The sequence below is a fragment of the Macrotis lagotis genome, chromosome 6 (assembly GCF_037893015.1).
Source record: "Macrotis lagotis isolate mMagLag1 chromosome 6, bilby.v1.9.chrom.fasta, whole genome shotgun sequence".
Classification (NCBI taxonomy): Eukaryota; Metazoa; Chordata; class Mammalia; order Peramelemorphia; family Peramelidae; genus Macrotis; species Macrotis lagotis.
The window spans coordinates 43,034,012-43,047,438 of NC_133663.1; positions in this window are offsets into that span (position 1 = coordinate 43,034,012).

Consider the following 13,427-nt stretch of genomic DNA (forward strand, 5'->3'; position numbering starts at 1 on the left):
TATTTTATGCCCAAGCAGCATGAGAAATTGCCAAGGCAGGTGGGCTAATGGATGCAAAATGGCAGGAGGGGAATGAGAGGTGGCGTGGACGGGCGACAGCATTGCTATTCTTGGCCTTGCTTTCAATTTACTCACAGATCTCAGGTGAGCTATCACATTTGGCTGGTCTGGTATCCACAGAGTTTTGCAAAGAAATAAAGTAGAGAAAGACCAGGAAAATACTTCGAAAAGTTTTTGTTGGTTAGTTTTGACCAGTCTTGTGATTTCATCAGTAAAGAGAACTTATTTAGAAATTTCTTCTATTTGACAAGTAACTTAGTGTTTGTTTGCCTCAGTTTCTTCATCTATAAAATGGAAATAATAATAGTACTTACCTCACCGTGCTTTTGTGTGGATCAAATGAGATAATATTTGTAGAGTGTTTGGCAGTGTCTTGGGTGGAGAAGAGTCTGCATAAATATTTATTATTATTGTTGTCATTATTTTCTATAATATACAGTCTTAGAGAATCGTCTAGGATAGAGGAAAGCTAAGTGACTTGCCCAGGATTATACTGAAAATTACGTGTAGGAGGTAACACTTCAATCCAGATTTTCCGGATTCCAAAGACAGCCCTAAAATCTCTAATAATAATGATGATGATGATGATGATACAATTATAGCAATGATAATAGCTAACATTCATATAGAACTTACCATGTGCTAAGGGCTTCACAAATATTATTTCATTTAATCCTCATAACAATCTCGGAAAATATTTTTTTTACAGATTACATATGACAGAATTTTACAGATAATGAAATTAAAGTAAAAAGAGATTAAGCAATTTGCCCATAGTCATCCAGTTGGTAAATATCTGAGGTCAGATTTTAATTCAGGTCTTCTTGACTCCAAGCCCAGAACTCTAACCACCGTACCATCCAACCGTTTCACGAGACCATATGACCTCTTGAAAAACATTAGGCAATAGATATGTGTTATTTGTATAGATGACTTGTTGGTATTATAATTGCAGAGATGCCAGTGGTGTGTCGCCTGGAGAAATGAGAGTTATAAGTGATCTCTCTTCAAGTATTTGGACTGCCTTGTCAGAGAGGGATTAGATTTGTTCTGTTTGGCCCCAGGAATCATGGGTGGAAGCATCAGGGAGGCATTTTCAGGCTTGATGTCAAGAAATACTAACATGAGAACAATGAGAACCCTCCCAACATGCATTGGGCTGCCTGGGAAAATGGCGGGTTCCTCATCATTCAGGGTCTTCAAGGAAAAGTCAAATGACCACTTGTTAGGGATGTTGATTAGCAGCCAGAATGGAAATGTCACTTAAGCCCTTACGGTCTTCAGTTTCTTACCCAAGACTTGGGAACATTTAGTGATGCTTCCTGAATTCCTTTTGACAGCGTCATAGTATCTATGTGAATCAGCAGAAATGAGTTGTAGTAGTCTGCTTTGACAAGTTTTGGGATGGTGTCCATCAAGATCTGAGTATATGCCTGGAAAGACAGCAGACTAATTTATTATAATTTAATTGACAATCTGCCTCAGGATCTCTCTGCATGAAATGACCACTACTATATTTTGTCCTTTTTCTTCCATCTTATGGATGATCTCTTGTCCAACAAAAATTCAATCAATTCCATTATTTTTTAGAGGAAAAGTAGCTACCCCCCTCCTCCAAAGCATAGGTCCCTTCTCACTGGGGAAAGTCTCCCATCTCTTTCTTTTTTTTAAATTTTATTTAAGGCGATGTGGTTAAATGACTTGCACATGGTCACACAGCTAGGCAAATTATTAAATGTCTCAGGTCTGATTTGAACTCAAGTCCTCCTGATTCCAGGGCCGGTGCTCTATCCACTGTATCACCTAACTGGCCCACCCATCTCTTTCTTAGCTCCAAGCACTTAGTGGATCTTCTTCCTGTCCTACATTCTTCCACTCTCCAGTTTCTTTTTTTTAGGGTTTTTCAAGGCAACTGGGGTTACGTGACTTGCCCAAGGCCACACAGCTAGGTAATTATTAAGTGTCTGAGACTGGATTTGAACCCAGGTACTCCTGACTCCAGGGCTGGTGCTTTATCCACTACACAACCTAGCTGCCCCCACTCTCCATTTTCTTGACAGAGGTCAGGAGTTCTCTTTGCCCCTTCAGTGTCTCTTTCTTCTGTCTGTTCACATAGAAAATTTCCCATTTTCTTAAGGAATCAACACTCCATTCTCTCTGAAAACCTTGAATGTGAAAGAACATTCCTCCAGTCTCTTTATTCCATCTTAGAAGGGAAATCAGACTATAGTTTGGATATAGATTACCACCACTTGGTTGTGGCAGAAATTTAAGCATCACACCATCCATGTAGGTAATTGCAAAATTCACCTTGCTCTCCATAATGTTTGAAAATGAGATCCTTGGACATAATTGCTCTTGCTATTAGAGTAAGGCTGGTGATTTTGTACAGCCCTTCCTCACTTAAATCCAATTCACTTGCATGTCATGGCATCTTGATGTCATGGTCCTCTTTGAGAATGAAGACCAAACAAAAAATAGCTTCCTGTAGTATCGTTCAAAGGGACCTTCATTTTTGGAAGTCCTAACACTCTGCCATCTTGACAGCCACATCCAATTTTCTTTCCTTTGCTGTACTGATGCCCTACTTTGTTTTACTAACTTATCTCACCCACACTGGATTACCAGTTAACTTTTCCTTTTACAGACTGACTCTTTCTTGTCCTTTTTAATCCCCTTCTTCCGGGAGTTCATTACTCCTCTGTCTTCTTCCTGACTCCTTCTTGAGTTTACTTGAGTTCCTTCAGTTCTGCCCTTCTCCCTCTTCAGTCCTGGCACTTGTCCCATAGATGGCATCCTTTTCTATCTCCTCTTGCAATTTCTTCTTAACTCCACTCAGATCTATTATCTAGTTATTATACAGTCATGTCCAACTCTTTAGAATTTTTATAACTTGTGGCCAGAGAAATAATTTGTTGTCATTCAATTGTTTTTTCAGTCATTTCCAACTCTTTGCAACTCCATTTTGGGTTTTCTTGGCAAAGATACTGGAATGGTTTGCTATTTCCTCCTCCAGTTCATTTTACAGATGAGGAAACTGAGGAAAATAGAGTAAGTGACTTGCCCAGGGTTACACAACTAGTAAATGTCTTAAACTGGATTTGAACTCAGGAAGCTGAGTCTTCCTAACTTCAGATCTTGAATGCTATTCATTGTACCCCCTCTCAAATTTCCTCACTCCCAAATCAGTATACAGAATTCACATATTTAAAAGCCCTACAAATCTTCCTCATAAAGTGATTTTCCCTTTCTTCTTATACAAACTTCTTCAACATAAGCCAAAATTCACAAATGAATTAAAGAAAAGCATCTATAAAGCCATTTTCTATTTCTTGAGCATTGTCCTAAGCACTGACAAATAAAGATTTAAAAGAAAGACAGTTCATGTTCTCAAGAAGTTTACTTTCCAGGACATGAGGTGAGATAGGGCACATACAAGAGGGAAGAATATTTTGATTTGGGAAGACCCAGGGATGGTGAGTGAAGGGATGAGGATGGGATCACTCCCAGAACAGTAGCACTATTAGCTCCATTACTCTTTCCAGAGCAAGAGATAAGATGGTGGAGAGACCAGGGAACAAAAGGCAAAGAAATGGTTGGAGTCAATGGCTAGCTGGTATGGAAAACATGGTTTAGAATCTTAAGTAGGGGCGGCTAGGTGGCATAGTGGATAAAGCACCAGCCTTGGAGTCAGGAGTACCTGGGTTCAAATCTGGTCTCAGACACTTAATAATTACCTAGCTGTGTGGCCTTGGGCAAGTCACTTAACCCCATTTGCCTTGCAAAAACTTAAAAAAAAAAATCTGTAAGTAGAGTCATTTGTATTTCTGTTCTAATAATAATAGGAAGACTTCAGGATAATAGCTTCAGATATGAGTGGATTAAGCCTCTCCAGTAGTGGTCTTACGATGTCTGTGGTCCAGAGGATAGCAGAGGCAATGGGAGCAGCATATATGGTAAAGAGATAACTGAGAGTAGACAGATTGATGGAATGTGAAACATGGGACCATTAAAAAGTAAATTCATATGGACAAATAATTATTTAACTGTACAGATAGATATTGCAATGGATTGCATTAGGCCTGCAGTTAGGAAGGCCTGAGTTCAAGTCTGACCTCAGACACTTACTAGCTGTAAGAGCCTGGTCAAGTCACTTGACCCTATTTGTCTCAGTTTCTTCATCTATAAAACAAGCAGGAGAAGGAAATGGAAAACCACTCCAATATCTTTATCAAGAAAACCTCAAATGTAGTTGTAAAAAGCCAGAAATAACTAAAAAAAACAACTTGATGACCACAAATTATTTCACTGGCCACAAAGTATGTATTATTTAGCTTGTTTTGCTATGAATCATTCCAGGTCTTTCCTATTTCCCCAACTCATAGTCCTGCTCTTCTCCCAACTTTTGTAGCTATTTTTCATTCTTTTCATTCTTTTTGTATGCACACACTTCTCTATACGTGTATTGTTTCCTCCCAGTGCAATGTAAACTCCTTGAGTCAGAATATTTCCTTTTTGCTTGACTAGGGTCTAGAATAGTTTCTGGCATAAAGTGGTATTTATTAAATATTTGTTGAATTGAAATGATGTTGGGATGTTTCCTTATTTAAGATGGGGAAAGGGAAGAAAACCAATGAACCCAGTCTCTATGATGGTGATATTCCCTATATGGAAGAGGCTTAGGAAATTACTTGTCAGAAAGATGTGACAGCAAGTAACGGAAGGGCTTCAGAACAAGACATCTGAGACTGTTTCTGATCTCCTAAACAAGTGTTGATTTTGATTGACTGCAGTTAGATAGCATAAGAGGTCAGAGCATTGGCCTTGGAAACAGGAGGATAGGAGTTCGAATCCAGCCTCTGACACTTACTAGCTGTGTGACCTTGGGCAAGTTACTTAACCTTTATTGCTTCACCTATAGGGCCATCTCCAGTTGTTCTGATTTATATCTGGCCACTGGACCCAAAGGACTTTGGAGGACAAAATGAGCTTGGTGACTTAGCACAGCTCCCCCCACTTAAATCCAATTTATGTGCTTGTCATAGCATCACCTCTCTGATGTGGTCTTCTTCAAGAATTAAGAACAAACTTTAGTATTATTAATATTAGAAGTACAGGATGGTTTGGGAGTTGGAATGGGGAGCAGGGACTTTGACACAGTATTAGTTGATCTTGGTCTCTTCTTGCTCATACTTGCTATATGGTGAGTTACAATGCTGTGAGGACCTTCTCCCCACTGAAGTCAATATGTAGTCTGCTCCTTTGGGCTTCTGTTCTTTGACTGCCTCAAATTCCTTGCTTTCTTAGGCAAAAGGCAGTGGAAGCTACAACCTTATGCGTTTCAAAAATTCAGAAGAGCAAGTTGCCAGGGTCCAGGAGTCCAAATTTGACTCTATGATGGCTTTTACTGCTAGCCTATCATCAATACCCCAGTGAGGAAGGAGCTGCCTTCAGATTCAACACAGAAAAGCTAAAACATGAACTTATCTGTCAGGGATGCCAAATTTGATTGTGAACCTGGTGGGATACATGTTATGTAGAAACTATGCCAAGTCTGAGCTCACTCTCCCTGGAGATTGAAGGAAGATTTGAATGCCCAAGATTTTAGTGAGAAATATTTGCATTTCTATCCCTGTTCTTTGAAATAAATGAAAATATTTTTGTAAAAATTCTGAAAAGTCCTTTTACTAAAGTTAATGGATGGTTAAATGAAAGTAGGATGCTAATGGGTGGTTAATTATAAAAGGGAAATAGTAGTTCCCTACTATTTCCATTAAGATGGATTCAAGATATTCCTAGAAGTCTGGGGCAAGAGGTAGCCAAGCTTGCTATGGGATAGTGAGATCACAGATCTTTCTGGATAAATTTCCATAGGTTATGGCTATTATCACCTCACACATATTGACAACACAGCATAAAAAACATCTTAAGGAATACGTCAATGGGGAGGGCAGCTAGGTGGCGCAGTGGATAGAGCACTGGCCCTGGAGTCAGGAGTACCTGAGTTCAAATCCAGCCTCAGACACTTAATAATTACCTAGCTGTGCAGCCTTGGGAAAACCACTTAACACCATTTCCCTTGCAAAAACTTAAAAAAAAGGAAGAAGGGATAAGTCATTGGACTGGTCTTATCACAGAGCCAGCAGAAATGGTTCATCAGAATATTTGCCTGAAATCAGTTTGAACTGCTATTTACAGGGCAAATTTTTAGTGAAAACATTTCTTGGCTGTCATGCTGAGAATGAGAACAATTTTCAGGAAGTTCCTATCATTGATTTTATAAAATAAATTTGACCTTTTGTCATAAATCAGTACCTTGCTCTTACTGCTGCCATCTCCCTGGGGCCCAAGGAATCAAATGCTCTTAGGAAAGACAAAGGGAATTCAAAAATTCAACAAATATTGATCCATGAAGCACCTCCTAGGCTGATCAGTCAAGGACCCTGTATTCTGATTGTCCAGAGGTGGAATTTCCTTGATCTGGAGAATTCCCAGGGATGTCATCACCTCCACAAATGAAGACCAGAACCTACAATGTATTGTCCTGAAAAGTTGTCAAAGTCACTAAAGGAGTAAGTAACTAGTTTTGAAGAATCGATTAAGTCCCTACTTTGTGTTAACCACTAGGCAATGTTCTAGTCTGACCTCAGATATTTCCTAGCTTTGGGACAAATCACTAACAACTCCGCCTCAGTTCCTCATCTCTAAAATGGGTTAGAAAAGGAAATAATGAATACTTTTTCCCAAGAAAGATACAAATGGGGTCATGAAGAGTCAAACATGACTAAAATGACCAAGTAACAACAAAACAAATAAAATGCTAAGGATGACATTGAGATTGTAAGTGGGTGAATGGGAGGATGTTGGCTTCCTAGAAAGTTGCCACAAGAAAATTGGGAAGAAAGGAATGTCCAGGGGGATAATATGAGTTATAGTTTGAATATATGGAATTGAGGATGTCTAGGGATATCTCTAGTTTGAGATGTCTAAGAGGCAGTTGATAATGCAAGACTGAAATCAAGAGAGAGATTAAAGCTGGATAAATAGACTTGGAAGTTACCTGCCTAGATATAATTGAGTGATGAAATTTCCAAGTATTATAGTACAGAAGGTGATCTAGGACTGAGTCTTACAAGACACCTCAGCTAACAGGCATAGGCTGAATGAAGATACAAGGGAGACTGAGGGGGTGATCAGACAGGTGAGAGGAAAATCAACAGGGAATGCTGTCATGAAATCCTAGAGAAGGATGTCTATGAATAAGAGGGTGATCAGTAGGATCAAAGACAACTCATTTCCAGAAGAATGAGTATTGAAAAAAGAATAGTTGACTTGGCAGTTAAGAGATCATTGGTAACTTTGGAGAGAATAGTTGTATTTGAATGGTGAAGTTGGAATTCAGGTTGTAGAAAGGTTAGCAGAGAAAATGGAGCCACCTAACATAGGTAGCTTTCTCAAGGAATTTAACTGAGAAGGGAAGGAGATATATATATATATATATATATATATATATATATATATATATATATATAGAGAGAGAGAGAGAGAGAGAGAGAGAGAGAGAGAGAGAGAGAGCATGAACTAGGAGGAAAACTCAGATCAAATGAAGGATTTTTTTTAAGGATGGGATAGATTTGGATGCTTGTAAGTATGAGGGGAGGAGTCAGTAGCTTAAATAACTGACATGGTCATACAACCAATAAGTGTCAAAAGTGGGATTTTAATCAATCCAGGTGCTGTTGACTCCAAAATCATTTTTCTAATCACCATAACAAACTGTAAGACCCTGTGCTAAGTCTTTAAGATGCAAAAATGAAGATGGCATTGTTCTTGCTGAGGAATTACATTCTACTTGGAGGGAAAGTAAAGAGGAAATGTGACGAGTGCAAAGATTAAGTATAATAAGGAGGTGAATGAGGGGAGCCTTTGAAGAAATAGGTTAATTTTCCTAAACAACTTGAACAGAATGTAAAGAAGGTATCACAGTTGTAGGGATGGTCTGTGAGCTAAGAATGGTTTCCATTTATGGAATTTTTTTTACCTGGGGGGGGGGGGGTTGTACAAAACCAGATGACAAACAATATTTCTTTCTTGGGTCATAGTTTGCTAACCCCAGGAAGATCACAGAAATAATGAATGAAATTAAATAGTTTCTCAAGCAGTTTATTAATATAATAGGGTATGGGACTGGAATCATGACGATCTGGTTCAAATTTGGTCTCCGATATTTACCAAATATGAGACCTGAGCAAGTCACTTAACTTCTGCCTCTCTCAGTTTCTGTATCCTCATCTCAGTTTTCTCCTTCCTGGTATTGTTGTGAGGATCAAATGAGATAATAGCTGTAAAAAATACTTAACCCAGTGTTTGACAGATAATAGGTACTTTAAAAATTATTTTGCCTCCTTCCTTTCTAATAAAGTCAGCTGCTCTTCTTCTTGCCTATGAAAATATCTCCAGTTCCAAGTACCCAACAGTCCAAAATTGGTAACTGATGTTTTTAGTGCTGGTATTGACTTCGGTATTATCGGAATCTGGATTGTTAGTTCATCACAAGGCAATATGAGAATATTTTCCATTTCCTTAATGTTAAGGGTAATCCAGGACAAAACTAATAGAGAGTCAGGGTTATCTCTAAATATCTTAAAGAGGAACACAAACAGACATGTTGTTATCTTTTCTTGACATTTGTCCCCTAGGTCCAATGGGCAATAATTCTTTATCAAACATGCAGATAATCAACTGGACAGTCAAGTAAAGGGCTATATGATCTGGGGGGGTAGCTAGATATGGGGGATATAGCACTGCCCTTGGAGTCAGAAGGCTGAGAGTTTGAATCCAGCCTTAGCCATTAGACACTTACTAGCTATGTGTCCTTGAGCAAGTCACTTCACCCTGATTGCCAAGCATTCAGGATCATCTCCAAATATCCTGTTTCTTATATGGTCACTGAACCCAGATGACTCTGGAGAAGAAAATGAAGAAGATGACAGCACCATGGTCACTCAAATCCAATACATGGACTTATCATGACATCACCTCTCTGATGTCATGATCTTTGAGAACAAAAGACAAATATCATCACCTATATGAACTGGATTATTTGCAATGTTATCTTTTATTGGGTTTTGTATGATTTATTGTTCATAGTTTTTATGTCACAAACAGCAATCCCTTTATTGTAAAAGATTATTTTGTTTTATATAATCAGATGCCTTAAGTTGGCATCAAGAACTTTAACAAACACTTATTGATTGATTAGTATTTCACATTTAGAGAATGGCCCCTATCAACTTGATTTATTTTTATATCCTGGCTCTAAAGAGTGGTAACAGGTAAAGATTAGAATTCTAAGAGTTTTTGAACATGGGGGAAATGGCTATAATCCCTATGGTAGAGATGTGGAACTGATAGTGTGATAGATACCATGGAGTAAAGACCTTGTAAAATATGACAGGTTATAGAAACAAAAAGTGTGATGATAGAAGCAGAGTACCATAACTGACAGAAGTTGCTGGTATATCACAAATTCAATTATAAAATTTTACCTTATTTTGTCCACCCCTCATAGTGGAATTTCAGTTTCTTGAAGAAAGCCACATTTCTATTTCTGTGTATTCCCAGTATCTTGAACAAAAGTCAGAACATATTAGATGCTGAATAAATACTTGATTGACAGGTAAGTGGCAGTAGCATACACAGAAAAGACAGGACTCTGCCATCTGCTACCTGTGTCACCTTGGCAAAGCAACTTAACTGCCTCAATTCTCTCATATGTAAAATGAAGATGAGGTGGATGCTAATGTCCCTTCCAACTTGATTTCACGAATTAAAATTTTCATTCAACATTTATATTTTATTCTGCTGGAAAATTTTCTTTGTGAATTATTTCTAATGTTTAATGGAAACCAATGGGGAAAAACTACTTTGCTTTTCTGAAATTGATTTTCTGCATCTATCCTGGAAAGCATGAGAGACCCATACATTGCAAAAACAAAATTACATTCATATGCAGGGCAAAATAATGTTTGGGGGACTAACCAAGGCACAGATGGAAAAGCCAGCATTTAAAAGAGTAATTTAGCAATCAAGTTCAATTCATAATAAAAATTCAAGTTTTCATTTTATATAAAAATCTTGAAGATGTTTTTCCTTTTATTTATTTTCCATATGAACTAACACTTTAAAGAACCTAATTTACAACTACCTACTGTCCCTGGAATATGCTTTAGATATCATGTGGTTTGGAGGAAAAACAGTAGTCTTGGAGGCAGAACACCTGAATCTGAAACCCAGCTCTGACTAGTTATAACTTTGCATCCCTGGACAAGTCACTTGAACTTCCTAAGCCTCAATTTCCTCAACTGCAAAATAGGGATAATAAGGCTTACACTAATCAATTGTTGCTAAGAACCATTTCCAAGTCTTAAAACACATTTGTTGTTGAGTTATTTCAATTACATCTAACTTTTTGTTACCCTGTTTGATGTTTTCTTGGCAGATACTGGTTGTCATTTTCTTCTCTAACTTACTTTACAGTTGAAGAAAGTGATAAGGAGTTAAGTGACTTGTCCAGGGTCATACAGCTACCAAGTGTCTGAGGCTGGATTTGAACTCATGAAGAGGAGTTTTTGCTGATTCCAAGCCCCTTGTTCTATCCTTTATGCTATTTTGCTGCCTTCTTAAAGCATTAGCTACACATATAAGCTCTGAGTATCCTTATCTCAACTTCTGTTGTTGAGTTGTTTCAGTTATATCCAACTCTTTGTGACCCCCATTTGGAGTTTTCTTAGTAAAGATACTAGATGCAATTTCCTTCTCTAGATCACTTTACAGATGAGGAGAGTGAGATAAACTGGGCTGAATGACTTGTCCTTTGCAATGATGAGTCAAATCTCCAGAGGAAGGAGGACTTGTCTCTCATTGATGGTGCTAGAGGTATCCTTGAAGGACTGTCAAATTTCTTACTAATACTATTGGCTCAAGCCCCCATTCCAGTATGTTCCCCACAACATAAATCACCACTTTTAGACTTAGTATGTACCATAAATCATCAATTGACCCAGTCATTAGCACCTCAAGATAATTTACCCAATTCTATCAGTTACTTGTAACAAGGGTATATATGAAAAGGGATAGCAGTAACAAATAAAAGTATGTTCCCTCAAATCTGAAGTCATACTCTCTCCAATACCACCTCAGTCACTAAGAAGAATGGGCTTAATTTAAAAGGTTGCTATAAAGAACCCTTCCCACACCCCAATCAAGTTTATTTCCAAGCACAGCACAGTTCATGGATGATCTGTTTCCTTTTGGCTGCTTACAATCTGCTGTTATATTTTAGAATACCCCTAGAACCATCATGGAAAGGCAAAGTCATCCTTTGTCTTCAGATTTAACTCATCATTACAAAGGGAGTTGACAAAAAAGATACTCAGAGCTTATATGGGTGATGAGTGCTTTAAGAAGGCACTAGGTGACAGACAACATGGAACAATGAGCTTGGAAATCAGGATCATATGCTAGTATGGACTTCTAAACTTCCAAGGGTCATGGTCATTTCCAAAAACCCTTTACCTCTCTAAGAAACAGCAAAACAACGTCCTCAAGGTTGTATTCTTGGCCTGGGAGCAAAAGGTGTGGAGGTTCCCCACATACACATCTGGTTACCCACATGAGCTCATCCTCCTCTCTCACTTACCAGGGAAAGAACTTGAATTTGTGGGTGATAAATATACATTACTCGTATATGCACCCCTAGTTCTGACTCAACAGCAGGTCAAAAAGGCATGCTATAGCCTGGAAACTAGAATAGTTGCACTGGTTCCAATATTTGCATCAAGCTGAGTTTTAGACATGTTCATAGAGCTAAACTCTCACTGACCAGTCAGTTATCCATGAAATACCCTAGAAAATTAAGTGGTTTTTCTTACTCTCCTTTGTGGAGGAGGTCTGAATTTCTGTTTTATCCCTATCTTATTCCACCTAGAATGTGCTTATTTTTGTACCTAACCAATTCAACAAGTATTAATAAACTGCCTACTATATGCAAAGCTCTGTTAGGAATACAGAAAGGAAGACAAAGAGAGGCTTAAATATTCCATGTCATCCTTTCCTTTGGTCCAAGGATTCTGGACTTTTCTGAACTCTTGCAGCCTGATGAAGCATTTGGACCTCTTCTCAGAATAATGTTTTTAAATGCATAGGATTATAAATGGTGAAAAATTATAATGAAATAGCTACTAAAATACTTTAGGTTCAAAGAACCCAAATTAAAACATTGATCTCCTTGCCTAATAAACATAAATGTATATTCTCTTCTCCCATCCCATCTTCATAACAAAGATAGCTCATATTTTCCATCTTTGTAATTTCTTGACATTAAAGCTTGGAAATTTTTTTCTAAGGGGAGAAAATCTGGGCCTGTGATTTCAGCAGCTTTGCATATTTCTAGTGTGGAAACTCCCTCCACAGTTGTATGTTGGCAATACTTATGTTGCTGCTGCTGCTGATGATAGTAATATGGCCAAGAACTTTACTAATATCATTTCATTGAATCTTCAGAAACCTGTGAAGTAGATGATATTTAAGGCAGATGGAAGTTCAGTGACTTGCCCAAGGTAACACAGCTATTAACTGTCTAATATAAGATTCAAATTCAGTTCTACCTGAATCCAAATTTATTATTCTATTCACTGTATCACCTGGTTTCAAACTGAATGTAACTTAATAGTTTTGGAAAGTTGCCTAGAGGAACCAATATGTTAAGTGAATTGACACTGGCTTAACAAGTAACGTGAGTTGAATGTGTCATTGATGTGACTTGAACGCAACTCTTCCAGATTCCATTTTCTCTATATTATACTGCCTCTTTCCTGTGTATATAATAACTCTTCAATAAATTATTGTCCACTTATTTGGGGTTAGATCTATAATGTCTCTGTAAATTGTCTGAGAACCAAACGAATTCAGTTTGGAGGTTCATTCCCAAATGGTGAAAGGTGGAATGAAATTATTTCAGCTATGGCAATTCTAGGAAGTTCAGTGACCTCTGCGAGAATTGATGGACTTTCAGATCCTTTGGTTGTTCATGTAGATGTTTACTCAAAAAGAACAGTAGGAAATTCCTATCAATATACTAACACAGATCTCTTTCATAATCACTTTTGTTCCTTAGATGGAAATTTTGGAGGAAGTATAAAGTCGGACTAGGGCATTTCTGTCATTACCCAAGTCCTAGCCAGGAAGCCCTGGAACGGAGCTCCTCCTGGGTTGACTGTGGAGATCCTTTTGTTTTCAGGCAACAAATAATTGAGGGGAAACTAGTCAAACTCGTTGGGGCCTGAGGCTGATCAAATGTTCCCTTG